A 6,635-nucleotide genomic window follows, 5' to 3' on the forward strand; every position below is an offset into this window, starting at 1 on the left:
CTGCCATTGCTGTGATGGGCTCTGAATTCTCTGCACAGAGTGAGAATGTCCAGCCTCATCCATCTCCCCCCATGGCTTCTCTCGTGGCTGCAACTCAACTGTACCTAAGCACTCGTCCCACTCCTGGAGAGGTCAGGGCTCCTCCATCCATCCATCTTCCACAGGAAGGAGAATGAGGAAACTTACACCCAACAAAGACTTTACTTGGCTGTTTGACCTTCAAAGTTATGTGTGTTAGTTGCTCAGTTGTGTCCGACACTTTGAGGCCCCATGGACTGTATGTAGCCCACCAGGCTCCTCTCCGTGGGATTCTTCAGAAAGGAAAACAGGAGTGGGTTGCCATTCCCTTTTCCAAGGGATCTCCCCAACCCAGGGATCGAACACTGGTCTCCTGCATTGCAGGCAGATTCTTTACCATCTGCGCTACCAGGGAAGTCCTATAAAACTATAACTTATTGTATTTCTAACTAGAAATCCCAGTGATAAAATTTGCACATTACACAACTTCCACTCTGCACCCCAGATCTCTGAGCAATATCCTCAAATAAGCCAGTGGTTTCCACTTCATTTAGAAAGCAACCCTGACAGAGGTACTTCCTTCCAAAAGGACCAGGACACAGTCCAGAACACTGTGGACAAGCCGTAACAATAGTAATTTCTGTACTTAAGGCGCTCTTTAGAATCAGCAAGGTGCTTGTGCATCTTTTATGCATTCTTTAATTTAATGCAGTCAGCAATCCAGCGTGGTGAGTTTCATCACACCCAATTTACAGATGATGAATTTGAGGCTCAGAGAGATTATATAATTTGCCCAAGGTCATACAGTGGAGCTGGGGTTCAAAAGGGCAGAGGTTTTCATTCCAACTCAAATATGCCAGGGTTCTCCTCCTTCCCCCACCCCCAGCCTGCAATTCTTGATGACATGTATGTCCCAACTCTGTGACAAACATGCATCTGGATGCCTAAAGGCCATCCCTAATCTGTAGGCGTTCTGCCACTTCACCAAGTCATTGCAGATCTGAGTTCTGGTCCTTAGGACACTGACTTTTATTAATTCACTGATGAGTTAATAGATTGGGGAGGGTAGGCCACACTAATTAAACACATAACTAAGTGGTCAACCCAAACATGAATTTCTTTTTTTAAATTAATGTATTCTTGACTGTGCTGGATCTTCACTGCTGCTTGTGGATTGTCTTTAGTTGCGGCAAGTGGGGGCTTCTCTTTGACTTTGTACACAGGCTTCTCATTGTGGTGGCTATTCTCACTGGGAAGCGTAGGCTCTAGGCATGTGGGCTTCAGTAGTCGGTTGCAGTTCCCAGGCTCTAGAGCGCAGGCTCAGTCATTGTGGGGCATGGGCTTAGCTGCCCCTAGGCACATGGGATCTTCCTGGATGAGGGATCAAACTCTTATATTCTGCATTAGCAGGCAGATTCTTTACCACTGAGCCACCAGAGATGCTCCCAAATATAAATTTCTGAACTAATATACTAATATTTGCAATATAATAATATACTGACACTAATTTCTTAATATGTGTGTGTATGCTCAATCGTGTCCAACTCTTTGTGACCCCATAGACTATAGTCCATCAATGTTCCCTCTGTCCATGGAATTTTCCAGGTAAGAATACTGGAGCAGGTTGCCATTTCCTTCTCCAGGGGATCTTCCTGACCCAAGGACTCGAACCCCTGTCTCTTGTGTCTCCTGCATTGGCAGGCGGATTCTTTCTCACTGTATCACCTGGGAAGTTCAATTTCTTAATATATTGAGAAATTAAACTGCTGCTGCTGCTGCTAAGTTGCTTCAGTCATGTCCGACTCTGTGCGACCCCACAGACGGCAGCCCACCAGGCTCCTCCGTCCACGGGACTCTCCAGGCAAGAACACTGGAGTGGGGTGCCACTGTCCTCTCCGAATTAAGCTGCTAAGAGTCTGTAAAACAATTATCCTTCAAATGAAAAAAAATTTTTAAAAACTGCTAAAAGGGCTAGAGTGTTCAGTGGGAAATCCTTATGAATATATTAATAAAATAGGCTTGATTTGAATATCCAACACAGGACATTTGGAAATAGCCTCTCCCTTGGACAGAATTAATACACCCTGACAGATTTTTATCCCTGAGTCTTCTTTTTTCTAGATTGTAGATGCCTTTCTTTTTAGTTATGACAAGATTGTTTTGGATGGGTCATAGCAGATTATAGCTAATTACAGTTTTCAAAATGAAATTTAGAAAACACCACACACACACACACAAAATGTATACCCAGCACATTTCCTAATCATCTCCAAAGGAAATTTTATAAAGCTTTTTATTATGGCAACTGTCAAACATCTATAAAGCTAGAGGGAATTCATAACTCAGTTTCAATATTTATCAATATCCTGCTGTCTTTTTTTTTCAATCTATCCTACCCTAGCCTGAACACACACCATATTCCCCCAAGGTATTTTAAAGTAATTCTCCAAGCTAAGCTTCAACAGTACATGAACCAAGAAGTTCCATATGGTCAAACTGGATTTAGAAAAAGAACCAGAGATCAAATTGCCAGCATCCATTGGATCATCAAAAAAGCAACAAAATTCCAGAAAACATCTACTTCTGCTTCATTGACTACACTAAAACTTTTGACTGTGTGGATCACAACAAACTGTGGGAAATTCTTAAAGAGATGGGAATACCAAACCACATTACCTGCCTCCTGAGAAACCTGTATGCAGCTCAGGAAGCAACAGTTAGAGCTGGACGTGGAACAACGTATTCATAGCAGTAGTGGGTTAGTTGCTCAGTCGTGTCCGACTCTTTGCGATCCCACGGACTGTAGCCTGCCAGGCTCCTCTGTCTGTGGGATTCTCCAGGCAAGAATACTGGAGTGGACTGCCTTTCCCTTCTCCAGAGGATATTCCTGACCCAGGGATCGAACCCAGGTCTCCCGCATTACAGGCAGATTCTTTACCACTTGAGCTACAGGGAAGACCCTATGGAACAACAGACTGGTTCCAAATTGGGAGAGGGGTACATCAAGGCTATATATTATCACACTGCTTATTTAACTCATATGCAGAGTACATCATTCGAAATGCCAGCCTGGATGAAGCACAAGCTGGAATCAAGACTGCCAGGAGAAATATCAATAACCTCAGATGTGCACATGACACCACCCTTATGGCAGAAAGCAAAGAAAAACTAAAGAGCCTCTTGATGAAAGTGAAAGAAGAGAGTGAAAAAACTGCCTTAAAACTCAACATTCAGAAAACTAAGATTATGGCATCCGGTCCCATCACTTTATGGCAGGCAAATAGATGGGGAAACAATGGAAACAGTGAGAGACTTTATCTTGGGGGGCTCCAAAATCACTGCAGGTGGTGACTGCAGCCATGAAATTAAAGGATGATTGCTCCTTGGAAGAAAAGTTATGACCAATCTAGAAAGCATATTAAAAAGCAGAGATATTACTTTGACAACAAAGGCATGTATAGTCAAAGCTATGGTTTTTCCAGTAGTTTTGTATGGATGTGAGAGTTGGACCATAAAGAAAGAATTGATGCTTTTGAACTGTGGTGTTGGAGAAGACTCTTGAGAGTCCCATGAATTGCAAGGAGATCAAACCAGTCAATCCTAAAGGAAATCAGTCCTGAATATTCATTGGCAGGACTGATGCTAAAGTTGAAGCTTCAATACTTTGGCCACCTGATGCAAAGAGCCAACTCATTGGAAAAGACCCTAATGCTGGGAAAGATTGAGGGCAGGAGGAGAAGGGGACGACAGAGGATGAGATGGTTGGATGGCATCACTGGATCAATGCACATGAGTTTGAGCAAACTCTGGGAGATGGTGAAGGACAGGGAAGCCTGGCGTGCTGCAGTCCAGGGCTGCAAATAGTCAGACAGAACTGAGCGACTGAACAATAACTGATTTTTATCTCGAAATTCAGGTGTTGTAAGCTGCTTGAAACTTATTCTGTTAACTGAGAACAGATGTCGTCATCTGAAAGTGGAGCAGTGGCTGCCTTGCCCGCCACACCAAGTCCTTGTGATGTTGAAAAGAGAGACTGCAGAGGGCCGTGGGTCTGGAAACTGGCTCAGGGCAGATTCTCTGAGGGGTGATTTCTGAAACCAAATCCCTAGGCCCTTCCCCAGACTTATGAATCAGGTGTCTGGGAGCGAGTCTCAGGCAACTGTACATGGCAGAAGCACTCCAGGCTATTTAAAATTGTGACTTGTTGGGAAGTCAGAATTTATGCATTGCCACTGGTTAATGTTCGAGCTACCGTCTACTTCTGTCCTCCAGAGTCTGCTGGGAATGTGTGTGTGTGTGTGGGGGGGGGTGGAGCCAGGTCAGATGTAACTATGGGCCTGAAGATGAGCCCAACCACAAGGCTCAACCTGGATTTCTGAGGATCAAGGAATGGTCTACCTGGAAGAATAGAAGGCCTGATGTTACACCTTGCTCTGTGTCCTAGACTTGGGTGAGATTTAAATGGAATGTCAAGGTTTAGAACTGAAGGGTGGTACTAACACAATATTGTGAATCAACTATGCTTCATTGAAAAAAAAAAGAATTGAAGGATGGGAGAGAGAAGAAGGGATGGGGCCAAGCTTCTACCTGGAGCCTCTTGCCTGGAGTAGGGGAGCATCAGGCTTCCAGGTGCTCCTGAGTGGAGGTGCCTGTCTGATTTTGAAGACAGGAAGCTAGGAATTATCCAGAACTCCAGAATGCACAGTTCACTTTGTACACAAATGCCCCCTCCTTGGAGATGTGCAACCCCAGGTCATGATTCCGTGGAGAAAAGAGGAATATCAGGCAGCTGAAAGGGTGGTGTTAGTGGTAAAGAACCTGCCTGCCAATGCAGGAGACGCAAGAGATGTGGGTTTGATCCCTAAGTTGGGAAGATCCCGTGGAGAAGGAAGTGGCAAACTTCTCCAGTATTCTTGCCTGGGAAATCTCATGGACACAGGAGCCTGGCAGGCTGCAGTCCATAGGGTCACGAAGAATTGGACACGACTGAAGTGACTTAGCACAAAAGGGTGGTAAGTCAAGACCTGACCCAGCTTTTAGGAGTTGCGTCTCTGTGTGTAGGGCCATGCTGGAGGGGGACAGGGCTCCTTTTTCTCTTTCCTTCCACTTCCCTTCCACACCTGAACATGTCGAACTCCATCTGAACCCTGTAATTCTGGAAAGCAGCTAAAGTCAAAAAATGCTTCCCTGTTTTTGTGTCCCCTCCCCACCCCATTTTGAGTTCTGAAAATGACTAACCTTAAAGGAGGCTAGTTACAGAATATTCTATTACAGAATATTCCAAGATAAGACTCACTTCCACACTTTCTCACTGACTCAGATAAGATTTTCTCCAGCCTTCATCGTGATGGCTCCTTGTTTACCTGCCCCTATAAAACTCCAGGTCTCCCTCTTTTCCTATGATACATTCCTCACTAGTGAGCATTCTCCTTTTTGCAGCAGTCTGATTTATGGTCCTGTGCATTTTGTCTTTCACACCCTTCTTTTATTCCCTTTTTATTCATTGTATTGAATTTTATAATGAGAGATCTCCTGACATAATCTACAAAAAAATCCAGCTAACAGGCTGCCCAACAATGTGAATGTACTTAATGCCGCTGAACCATATACTTAACGATGGTTAAAATGGAAAATCTTATTTTTTGTCTATTTTACCACCATAAAAAAATTCCAGCTGACAGAGAAATGCAATGGACATTGTTTTAATAAAAATAATTAGAATCCCTACTATGTGCTGGGTGATGGGTTAAAGAGCCAGGAAGTGGGTGGGGCCTGGGATAGGAAATGAGTAAGATGTGTTCCCTGTGGTCCAGGAGCACCCAGACTTGCTGGGGCAACAAACACATACTCTGCTAATTGAGCTCTGTAATTCAGGATGACACACATGGTAATAGACACATGTAGCCTGACTTGCTACAGGCTGAGCAGAGCCTTCAAACACTAGGGAGTTTGCGTTTTAACTCCTAGTAATTGGAAGCATGAATGATTTTAAAGCCAGGATATGACACAAATAGATTCATTCAATTCCTAAGGTTTTATCACCCAGTCATCTGCTTTGTGTGGAGTGTGACAACTTTAATTTTAATGGCTGTGACAACTTTAATTTTAAAAAGTTGATCCTGCATAAAACAGGCTCATGTTCATGTGTGTTTGTGTGCTCGATCGCCTCAGTCATGTCTGAATCTTTTCGATCCCATGACTATAGCCTGCCAGTCTTCTCTGTCCATGGGATTATCTTGACAAGAATACTGAAAAGTGAAGTGAAAGTGCAAGTTGCTCAGTCGTGTCTGACTCTTTGCAACCCCTTGGACTATACAGTTCATTAAATTCTCCAGGCCAGAATACTGGAGTGGGTAACCATTCCCTTCTGAAGTGGGTTGCAACTCCCTACTCCAGAGGCACTTCCTAATCTAAGGATTGAATCCAAGTCTCCTGCAGCTCCTCCATTGGTATAGGTGGATTCTTTACCACTGAGCCATGTAGGAAGCCCTCATAAGTCATGTATCTCCTATTACATATATTTATGCTCAAGAAAGAAAGATTTAACTTTGATTAAGTCTATCAGGAAAACAAGCAAATGCTCGGTAAGAAATGTTATTGGAACACTGAAAGCTCAG

The sequence above is a fragment of the Muntiacus reevesi genome, chromosome 3, assembly GCF_963930625.1.
Source record: "Muntiacus reevesi chromosome 3, mMunRee1.1, whole genome shotgun sequence".
Taxonomy (NCBI): Eukaryota; Metazoa; Chordata; class Mammalia; order Artiodactyla; family Cervidae; genus Muntiacus; species Muntiacus reevesi.